Source organism: Sorex araneus, chromosome 2 (genome assembly GCF_027595985.1).
Source record: "Sorex araneus isolate mSorAra2 chromosome 2, mSorAra2.pri, whole genome shotgun sequence".
NCBI lineage: Eukaryota > Metazoa > Chordata > Mammalia > Eulipotyphla > Soricidae > Sorex > Sorex araneus.
The window spans coordinates 32,466,244-32,478,354 of NC_073303.1; positions in this window are offsets into that span (position 1 = coordinate 32,466,244).

A 12,111-nucleotide genomic window follows, 5' to 3' on the forward strand; every position below is an offset into this window, starting at 1 on the left:
TCCATTACAGTTACTCCCCAGCAGATTGGTATGGGCCATGAAAATCTTCTATTTGCCTTAAATCAGAATCTAATTTTAAGATTCTGCGCAACCCTTGCAGCACTGGCAGGCCCTTACCCTGCACTAACACCAGGGGGCAGCACCTGATGGAGAGGCAGCATATGCGTGACACTTCCTGGGGACTGACTGAAGGAGGACCAATTGGCGAGAGCTAGTCACACAGAGACCTAACCTGTCTGTCACTGACATGGGCCAGGTGGGAGAGCCTTAGAAAACAGCTGACGGGGGTCTCCCCACTGCTCTGAGTGCACATCAGGACGTGCGGAGTAAGTGGCACTTCCACTGGGTGACCTCTCCCCCCACCCTACTGTAATGCCGCTGGCTGACGCCTCTCCCACGGCCCTGGTGTTTGTCCCTCTGCTCAGGATGAGGGGGGCGCTCTTTACTGCTCCCCCCCGCCCCCGAATCAATATACTCTGCACCCAGAGCTCAGGAAAATTAATTAAAGCCAGGCACAAGAGTGACAGAATGATCTGCCAGTACATTCAGGTACATTTCCCAGTGGAGAAACTGTTTCTTTAGTTTTGGGCCACAGCGGCATGTCCAGGCCTCACTCCTGGCTCTGCGCTCAGACCACAAGGAGTGTTGGGAGGGAACCTGGGTCAGCTGCGTGTGAGGCAAATACCCTCCCTGCTGTACCATCTCCAGCCTCCAGTACCACAAACCCACCTCACCGACTCTGGGGGGTTCAGATGGTCCACAGGCGGCTGTCATTCAGCTGCCACACGGTTTTCACCTTCCTGTGACCACTGTTTATTTCCACTCTCCACTTCTGTGGCTTCTCACTAAGAAAAAAAGATCAAAGTTGGGTTGGGGCTGGGAATGGGGGTCCAACCTCGACCTTTCCCTTCTGCCTCCATCTAACAAGGCATGACACAGCTCCAAGCCCCCCTCAGCAGTCACGGGGCGGGGGGAGAAGCTGGAGCGCGGAGCACGGGCCCTGCATGCTGGGTCCTGCGTGGGAGCCGGGGCAGCCCGAGATCCCTGACCACTCCCACCCGGACACTGTTGGGAGCGACCCCCACAACAGCAGCAACTACAGAAAAGCACAGTCACGAGAGGGAGGGCAACGGGACAGGAATGAGGATTCTGTGAGGAACCTGCTTGGCCTCAGGGGAACAGATGTGGAAGGAGGCCAGGGCCAGGGTGACTGAGCTCAGCGGGGGACTGCAGAGCGGGCACAGGCCCAGGGGGATGTGGGAGTGAGGGCATGGACACTGTCCTCAACTGAAAGGGGAGGAGGCCAGCAGTGGGGGCCCACGGGCCGGAGGGCACCAAGGCGACAGAAAGCCATTCCGATAGGAGGAAATCCTCCTGGGACCCGGATCACAGGAAGGTCATGGGAGCAGGTGAATCAGAACTACCAGACCCTTCGTATGGAGCATGTATAGACCAGGGATCATAGCAGGCAGGGTGTCATGCAAGGAGACGCGTGAGGAGTCTACAGGGACGAAACGGGTACAGGGACGGTAAGGTTAAGGGATGCGAGTGACACGTCACATCCCGGTTCTGTTCGGGGCATTAGGTGGAGATTGGCAATGGTCGCCTGAGCAGAGACTGAGCCCATTTTGGAAATGAGGCCCCGGCCATTTACCTCTGGTACAAATCCTTCACAGCGGTTGGTCTGACGGGTAGCTGGAAAGCGTGTTGCTCATCAAGGGGATTTTGTTTGTAATATTTTACACAGGATCTTAAAATAAGAAAGAGAGAAAAGGTCTTTTAGAAAAGCAAGCCACTTGGAGATCAAGCTTTTCTGGTGGTCTAAAGCTCACAAGGCAACACTATACTAAGTAATGGCCAACACGTCAGCAAGAGTAACTTCTGACCAGACAAGAAAGCGGGAAACTCACGGATCCTACCAGACCCAGAGATGACAGTTTTCTTTGACAAGCGATCTCAAAATGAACTGCCTCAAAATGAACAGGTGGATTCATCAAACAAAATATGTTTTGAGGTGAGCCTGAGTAAACGTTAAACAGGAAGAAAGATATGTAAAAACAAGAGGCCAGAGAGATAACACATTTCTGTAATTTCTAAGGAATACAACACTTACACCAATGATTTTCCAGTCTTGTTTTTGCCCCCTACCCCCAGATCTGGGGACTGGACACTGGCAATCTCGAGCTCGATTGGAAAACACCAATTCTTTTTTTTTTTAATGTGAATATTTTATTTTATTTTATTTTATAATTTATTGATTTTTTAATTAGTGAGTTACAGTGAGGGTACAGTTACAGATTCAAAAAAGTACAGTCGAAATGACATCTGCACTTATATGTTCATCACAGCACTGTTTACAATAGCCAGAATCTGGAAAAAATCCAAGTGCCCAAGAACAGATGACTTTTTAAAGAAACTTTGGTACATCTATACAATGGAATACTATGCAGCTGTTAGAAAAAATGAAGTCATGAACTTTGCATATAAGTTGATCAACATGGAAAGTATCATGCTAAGTGGAACACACCAATTCTTATTTGGGGACCATATTCATCGGTGCTTAGGGGTCACTCCTGGCAGTGCTTGGGAACATTTTGGCATGCCAACGATCGAACCCTGTGTGCTGGATGAAAGGCAAGGGGATTACCCACTGTATTACTGCTCCAGTTGCCCCCCAAATATAGCAATTTTGGTGGGCTCAATGGCAGGGCACCTGTGTTTTGCAAGCATGAGGCTTTGGTTTCTGTCCTGGCACTGTCACGAGGTGTAAGGGCCATTCCCCACACTCCTGCCACCTGGGTCCCAGGCACTGACACAATGAGAGCAAGGGAAATCCACCAATCACAGCGATGTTATTGGCAGAGTAGCAGTATTTGATCTACATAGCTATAATCTACATGGTTAATTCAGCTCAAATTAATTGTTCTGTTTAGTTTTGGGGCCACAGTCCTGGCAGGCTTGGGGGACAATATAGGGTGTCAGTAATTGAAATAGAGTCAGTTCTGTGCAGAGCAAGTGCTATGCCTGCTGTACTATACAGCCCCACCTCTCTCTCTCTCTCTCTCTCTCTCTCTCTCTCTCTCTCTCTCTCTCTCTCTCTCTCTGTGTATATATATATATTCATTTTATTTATTGAATTTTTTTATTGAATTTTCATTGAGATATATATATATATATATATATCTTTAGTTCATACCCAGCGATGCACAGAGGTCACTCCTGGCTCTGCACTCAGGAATTACCCGTGGAGGTGCTCAGGGGACCATATGGGATGCTAGGAATTGAACCCATGTCGGCCGTGTGCAAGGCAAATGCCCTACCCGCTGTGTTATCACTCCAGCCCCCTATATTCTTTTTATAGACAAGAACCCAAGACTCAGTGAAAGAAAACTTTCAGGAAGTTAGGAAGTGCTACAACTGGTAATCTTATACCTTAGCTATAAGGATTTGAGAATAAGAGATACTTTCATGTAACTAAAGAACAGAGAAATACTTACTGTGTTAAAGAAAAAAGCAGCTCATGTTGAAGATGAATGAAAAGCTTGCAACTGACCGGTATTTCTAAAATGTGGCAGAGTTTTTGAACGTGATAAACCTGTTCTTGTATATCTACTGATGGAGAAAGAAATTATTACTAGAATGAAAACAAAGCAAGCAAAGCAGGGAGACAAAGAACACATAGAACCATTGATAAGAATCTGATTGTGCCTACAAAACTCAAGTTTTAGGTGCTTGACTTCCAGGGATGAAAAATGAAAGAATTTACCACCTTTCAATATTATCCTTCAAATGACCTTTAAAGAGAATTTTCATTGAGATGATGTGTTTGTTTGGGGGACAGTCTTAGCAGTGCTCAGGGGTCAGTTTTAGTCGTGCCGGAGATGGAATCTGAACGTCGTGCACGCACTCAACCCACTGAGGAATCTCTTCAGTCCTGAGGACACTTTAAGTGAACCATATTCCCTGGTACACACAGAACTCCTTCACCAGGGAGCCCCAAGCAGGCCAGTGCCCATCGCGCCCCTGAAAGAATGTGCAGTGAACCCACAAGATGATTCTTTATCTCATTATCTGGCTGGTTGCCTGGAGCAATCATCTCTACAGCAAGGAGTAAACCCGAAGTAACAAGAAGCCGAGCAGCAAGTAACCGATGAGCTTCCAGTCAGTTATCACTGGCAAACGGCTACAACCCTTTGGAAAAGGAATTTGGCGATTTAAATTAAGGATCATAAAGTGTTGAGATCTTCTAGTTATTTTTCTAAAAGCTCATCCTAAAACAGGGGCCTGAGAGAGAGCACAGGGGTTAAGGTGTGCTTGCCTTGCATGTGGCTGACGGGGGTGGGGGGACACCACACCCCAGGCCCTCTGAGCAAGGTCAGTGTTGGGTAACAATGGGTTGTCCTTGCTCCTCCCTTAGCGAGCTTAGTTTTATTGAGTTACTCCCACAACAATGCTCCTGAGGCACACCAATTCCATCAGGCACTGATAATCCTATATTGCTTTTCTCTTTCCTTTATGTCACTTGCATGGTTTAGCAATGTCCTCTTTGTATAGATACAGAAAGACAGTTAATTCTATGCTTTGTAACATGGGAGTTAATTGACCCAAATAATTTTTTCTCCTGGGCATCCATCATATTTACCTGACTTAAGCCTCACTTGCCCTTACTTTCTAAACACCCCCAAAAGGAGGGTCCTGACCAAGGGACTGGATGGACCCAGGGCAAGCTGTAACCTGCCCTGGCATTGAAAGGGGACAAGCTAAGTGCCATAAGTATAATAAGTTAAGAGCATGGTCATGGAACAAACTCTGTCATGACCCAAAAATAAGTAACTGAATAAGGACCTTGCTGGGGTTAGGAAAGACTAACCTGGCCTGAATACTGTGGTCTGGGATATATAGTGAGATGTCCCCAGGAAAAGCCAAACTTTAAGCTTAATATGTGTTTGACTGTGTTCATACAAAATGACTAGAAATATTATAAGAAGTAAATTCACTATGATTGATTAAATGGATTTCTAGCTGAGGAAAGGAGAAAGCAATACACCCTGGATGGAATCTCGCCCTTGGGTGGATCTCCTAGTAATCTGGAGTGCTGAACCCTCAGAGGAGATTTTGTCCTAGAGTTAATCTCCTAAAACTTCCCCTGAAGGAGTGGTTTTACAACTCTGTTGTTATGATAATGTTCAACCCCACCTATGTGTATCATGGTTTCTATATAAATACGAGGTAAGGGGTAAGAGGGGACTATGACGAAGATGAGGACTGGAAGAGGAGTTCTTCGAGGTCTATGATGAGACTAGGAGAACGAGGAGAGATTTAATAAAAGGAAAAAACCAGTTGTTTCAAGAAATGGTATGAATATTTGAAACCTCAAGGTTTGTAGATGTATTAGGCTTTTAAAATCATTCTTTATGTTCTTTGTAAAAAATCAGAAGGCAAGTAAGTGAGATATGGACTAAAAACTGGTTGTCTCAGGAGAATAGCATAGTGGACAGCAGGATCCAGGCTCTCACGGGTAGGCCTTTGGGTCCATCTGGGCACCAGTATGGGAGGCACGAGACAGCAGGTGGAAGAGGACATGGATTGACAGTGGCGTGTCTTGGAAGCTTTTGACTTACTTAGTTTATGTATTAGGACCCAGTCCTGTCCCAAGCTGAGCTGTGCCTTAGTCGGGCAGGACTATGGTCCTGCCCCATCACTGTGGGGAAAGAACATCCAGGTCCTGATGTGGAGAGTGGGGAGATGATGGAGCTGTTCTCTCTCAAGACACAGTTTATTCTGGGTGAAAGTGAATACAGGGACCAGAGAGGAAAATGGGTAAGGCACTTGCCTGACACACCACTGACCAGGGTCCTATCCCTGACACTCCATATGGTCATCTGAGCTCTGCCAGGAGTGATCCTTGAGCACAGCCAGTTGTAGCCAAAAACCTAAGAAAGTAAATAAAGAGTGAAATAAACTCATCTCATGAATGTGGAGGATGGGGAGGTACCTGACTAGTTGGCCCAGGGAAGAGGGTATAAGACAGTCCCTACAGGTGAGAGAGTGACCTGATGGGAAATGGCCTGTTGGAGAGCAGGGCTGGACTCTGCTGGACTCAGAGTCCCACATGGGACAGCAGGAGAGGACATGGAACAGACTAAAGGAAAGTGCAACAAAGTAGCCATAGACACGAGGCTACAGTTACTGTCACTAGGACACACAGACCTTTCCCCCATGTCTCAGGTCGCTGTTTCCTGTGGAGCTGGTGTGGGATCTCTCTCCCTTTCTCTGTCTGGTCATTTGGTGCTGGGGGTACTACACCCTGCTGTGTTCAGGGTCACTCCAGGCTCTGTGTTTGGGGGCTGTTCCCAGGGGTCCCCAGGGGACCTTCCAGTCTGGGTGAGCCAGGGCTGGCAGCACACACAGCCTGCACCCCAGCCCCCTGAGCTAAGGCACCTCGCTGGCCCCTGGGCGTCTTGTAAGGCCTGATGCTCTTAAGAAGGTAGTATAAACAATTCTTTTATTGCTGATTCATTTCTCTTCCTTCCTTCCCTTTGTTGGCACTGCTGTTGGTGCCTTCACTGGTGCTCACACACTTGGTTGTGGTGGTTGCTGGGGTCACACACTTGCAATGCTCTCACAGATTTTAGTTGTGGTGGTCAGAAGAGAACATTATTTAGTTGTGGAGCTCCTGCACACTTGGTTGTGGTGTGAAAGATAGAGCCCTTCTTTGTTATGGGGCCGGGATCACACAGACAGTGCCACCAGGACCACATGAGGCATGTGGGATGCCCTCGTATCTGCAGGTCAGGCCGCCTACACTGAGCAACATTCCAGACACTCAATCTAGCCTCCCCTTCTAGACAGGAAAGCTAAGCTAGTTCCCTGAGGTTGGGGATGTGGCTCAGGGGTGGAGCATGTGCCTTCCATGTATGCAGGCAGGGTTCCATCCTGGCAGTGCAAAAGCAAATAAAATTTAGTTCAGTGAAAGGTAATGATGATAGAGTAGAATGTGGAGTAACAGAAGTTGAGTATGATCTGACAACTGTTTTCTAATTACCAGAACATTTAAAGTATTTAAATTAACTTTAAAAAGTATTCACATCCAAGAAAATTCAAAATATTCTGAAGGGCATGACCAGGAATTTTAGTACAGCGAGTAGGGTGTTTACCTGGCATGCAGCTGACCAAGGTTCAATCCTCAGCACCAACTATGGTCCCCCTGAGTCCCACTAGGAGTAAACCCTGAGCATGGCCAGGTTTGACACCAAAATAAACAAACAAAATTGAATGTTTCAAATGGCAAGAAAATGAAAAAAAATGATATAAGGACTTGCTGGATGTTATAAGTCACTTCGGTGGTGAGACGCAGTAACTGTACATTAACACTACATACGTCACTTTAACTACTGCAATAAATATGTTTGTACCACTGTATCACTGTCATCCAGTTGTTCATTGATTTACTTGAGTGGGCACCAGTAACTTCTCTATTCTTCCCGCCCTGAGATTTTAGCAACCTCTCCTTACTCATCTTTCCCGAGGATTGGAGGCTCTTTCAGGGTGAGGGGAATGAGACCTACCTTTACTGTTTTTGGCATATCGAATATGCCACAGGTAGCTTGCCAGGCTCTGCTTGTGTGGGCAGGATACTCTAGATAGCTTCCCAGGCTCTCCGAGATATATACATATATATGTGTGTGTCATCTATATAATATATTTATATGCATATAAATATGTAAAAATATAAAAGTCTGTTATAAATATGTTATATATAAATATATATCCTATATATAAATATGCTACTATGTATAAAATAAAACATGAATCTTCAAAGGGACAAACTGAGGAACATGTCAAATTACGGGGTGAGGGTGACAATTGTTAATGATGACCAAGTGGCTCCTTCAATCCCTGATGTGCTGTTGAGAATGACACTGTATCTGTGGGCTCCCCACACCACTAGCCTTGACCACCACACCCAAACTGAGGGGCTTTCTCCGATGTATATCAGAGCAGCCTCTTTACAATGCCACATCATCCAAGACAAGGAGAGCGAACCCAACTCAGCTGGAGGCGCCTTCAGGAGACATGACTGGGACCTCACTCCGCATGAATGATCCTGGGGTGGGATCCGAGGAGAGAAATGAAAACAGTAACAGTCAAATATAGTGTGTGGAGATTCGTGATACTGTCCTGACATGCACTTATCAGCTGTAGAAATGTGGTATCGATAAAAGATGAAGAATGTTCCTAAGAAAAGGAACCGGGAGTGGAAGGAAAGTTCCCTTGTAGTTTCTAGGTTTGGCATCAAGAGGCCCTGGGGCCATGATGGAACCTCAGGCACAGCACAAGGCCCCACAGGTTTCCCTTCCGCAACTCTCTGCCCGGCTCCCCAGCCTGACCCCAGGACTGCTCTGAAGTCACCTTCATCCCATGGGTGTCCTCCTCCAGGTCAGCATCTCAGCCTGAGTCAGCCTGAGTCTTCCCTGCAAAGTAGGAGCGAGCAGAGCAGAGGCGCCCCCGTGTGGCCATAGCGCTGAAAGACACTCAGTCCGAATTGTACTTCCTAGCAGGGAGTTCTCCAGGGCTCCCAGCAACAGGACAGGCTGTGCACACTAGGGGGCGCCCTATCCTGCATCAGCTGCTGTGTCTGAATAGTTTCCCTAAACATACTCACAAAGAGGCTCTTCCTCATTTATAACTGTGAGCACTGGCTTCAAGTGTGATTAAGCAACATGTACATGACAAATCTTTGTTAATAACACTGTAAACCTTAAGTCTTAATTAGTAAATTTTTTAAAAAATTAAAAATATACAACAATAACAACAACAACAACAACAACAACAACAACTTCAGTTCATAATTGCTGCTACCCAGAGCCAGAGTGAGCCCCAGAAGCATACTGGAGCCTTCAGGGTGCTGAGATGAGATATTGACCTCCAGTCTCTGTCACTTACTCCTGCTGCTGCTGGTTCCACGGGAATCAATTCTAAATCCTCAGTTTCCGTCCCTAGGAAGAACTGGAGGATAAAAGAGATTAAAAGCCCCAGTCCCTGGACTGGGAATATACAGGGAATGTCTCATTAAAAAAGTGAAGGTAGGAGGAAATAGTGTCTTTAGGGGATAGAGGCCAAATAAACTGGAGAGGGAAGAAGCAGAGGGAAAGGTCAGGGCAGAGCCTACTAGTGGACACCTGTGGGGAGGGATGGGTTTGTGAGGATCAGACACAGGAAGCAATGGGTAGGGGTGAATTTGTTGCCTGGAGGGTAATTATTAGAGCAGGAGTTAGCTCTGTAATTGACTGGTAAACTACAGTTAACTTTCAGGCATTTCCCCACACTTCGATTCCCCATACTTTGAGTTATGTCAGATAACTCACACACACAGGGAAGAGTAGAGGATAGAGGAAAGGAGAGGAAGGGAAGGGAAGGGAAGGGAAGGGAAGGGAAGGGAAGGGAAGGGAAGGGAAGGGAAGGGAAGGGAAGGGAAGGGAAGGGAAGGGAAGGAGAAGGGGAAGGGAAGGAGAAGGGGAAGGGAAGGGAAGGGAAGGGAAGGGAAGGGAAGGGAAGGGAAGGGAAGGGAAGGGAAGGGAAGGGAAGGGAAGGGAAGGGAAGGGAAGGAAAGGGAAAGTAAGGGAAGGGAAGGGAAGGGAAGGGAAGGGAAGGGAAGGGAAGGGAAGGGAAGGGAAGGGGAAGGGAAGGAAGGAGAAGGGAGGGGAGGGGAGGGGAGGGAAGGGGAAGGGAAGGGAAGGGAAGGGAAGGGAAGGGAAGGGAAGGGAAGGGAAGGGAGGGGAGGGGAGGGGAGGGGAGGGAAGGTAAAGGTGAAGGGAAGGGAAGGGAAGGGAAGGGAAGGGAAGGGAAGGGAAGGGAAGGGAAGGGAAGGGAAGGGAAGGGAAGGGAAGGGAAGGGAAGGGAAGGGAAGGGAGAGAAGGGGAAGGGAGGGGAGGGGAGGGAAGGGGAAGGGAAGGGAAGGGAAGGGAAGGGAAGGGAAGGGAAGGGAAGGGAAGGGAAGGGAAGGGAAGGGAAGGGAAGGGAAGGGAAGGGAAGGAAAGGGAAGGGAAAGTAAGGGAAGAAGAGGGAAGGAAAGGAAAGAGGAGGGGAGGGAAGGGGAAGGGAAGGGAAGGAAAGGGAAGGGAAGGGAAGGGAAGGGAAGGGAAGGGAAGGGAAGGGAAGGGAAGGGAAGGGAAGGGAAGGGAAGGGAAGGGAAGGGAAGGGAAGGGAAGGGAAGGGAAGGGAAGGGAAGGGAAGGGAAGGGAGGGGAGGGGAGGGGAGGGGAGGGAAGGTAAAGGTGAAGGGAAGGGAAGGGAAGGGAAGGGAAGGGAAGGGAAGGGAAGGGAAGGGAAGGGAAGGGAAGGGAAGGGAAGGGAAGGGAAGGGAAGGGAAGGGAAGGGAAGGGAGAGAAGGGGAAGGGAGGGGAGGGGAGGGAAGGGGAAGGGAAGGGAAGGGAAGGGAAGGGAAGGGAAGGGAAGGGAAGGGAAGGGAAGGGAAGGGAAGGGAAGGGAAGGGAAGGGAAGGGAAGGAAAGGGAAGGGAAAGTAAGGGAAGAAGAGGGAAGGAAAGGAAAGAGGAGGGGAGGGAAGGGGAAGGGAAGGGAAGGAAAGGGAAGGGAAGGGAAGGGAAGGGAAGGGAAGGGAAGGGAAGGGAAGGGAAGGGAAGGGAAGGGAAGGGAAGGGAAGGGAAGGGAAGGGAAGGGAAGGGAAGGGAAGGGAAGGGAAGGGAAGGGAAGGGAAGGGAAGGGAAGGGAAGGGAAGGGAAGGGAAAGTAAGGGAAGAAGAGGGAAGGAAAGGAAAGAGGAGGGAAGGGAAGGGAAGGGAAGGGAAGGGAAGGGAAGGGAAGGGAAGGGAAGGGAAGGGAAGGGAAGGGAAGGGAAGTGGAGGGAAGGAAAGAAAAGAGGAGGGGAGGGAAGGGAAGAGGAGGGAAGGGAAGGGGAGGGGAGGTCTATGGGTCCTTTCTCCATGCACCCTTTCTAAAGGGCACAGGAGGGGTACCCTAAGGAGGGAGGGATGGCCAGATGACTATGGGCCTATTTTAAAACCTCAGTTTAAAATTCAAGATTATAAATAAATATATCTTCAGTGGGTTTGGTTCCAAAGGAAAGAAGTGTCTTGTTTTCAAAGAAGGAGAATTATAGCTGACATTGGTGGAAATACTGGTGTTGTAGTTATTAACTACAATAACTATAAATCATGGTTCTTTATAAATAGAAAATAATTAAAAGGAGAAGCATCATAGACGCTGCACTGGTTCCTCTTAGCTAGAGTTGTATCATCTCCGCGGGAACAGCAAGCCCAGTCTAGGATCTCAATTGCAGTTTGGGGCTTATTTTCGCAAATTTCAGATGAAATTGATTTTCTTCTTCCTTCCTTCGTTCCTTCCTTCCTTCCTTCCTTCCTTCCTTCCTCCTCTTTCTTTCTTTTTTTTAAGTTTTTTTTTGGCCACAGCAAATGGTGTTCAGGCTTTTCTCCTGACTCTGCACTCAGGGACCACTCAAGGTGGGCTTGGGGGACCATACGGGGTGCTAGGGATAGAACTTGGATCAGTTGCATGCAAAGCAAACACCTTCCCTGCTGCTCTGGCCCCCAAATGATGTTACACAGTCTATTTCATGCTAATATTCAAGTATCTGTAACAGTATATGAACATAAATGACCAATCATATATATCTTGTTTACTGTCAAAACCATATTGATAGGAGGTGGGAAATGAATAAAAACAGTTTTTGGTAAAGCATTCGGAAGCCTCTTTTCCAGTGTTAGAAAATATCAGATGGGGCCGGAGCGATAGCACAGCGGGTAGGGCGTTTGCCTTGCAAGCGGCCGACCCGGGTTCGATCCCCGGCAACCCATATGATCCCCCAAGCACTGCCAGGAGTAATTCCTGAGTGCAAAACCAGGAGTAACCGCAGAGCATCGCCGGGTGTGACCCAAAAAGCAAAAAAAAATATATATCAGATGAAGACAGAGTTGTTGTGAGAGGGGGTTCAGACCTCTGCCCCCTGAGATAGAGCTTGGAGACTGAGATTTGGAGGGAGAGATGCTCGACCAGCCATTGTCTGGACCCCGAAGGGGATGTGCACACCAGGGGAGACTGAGTGACTCTGAGTGAAGGAGCCCCCACCCACTCT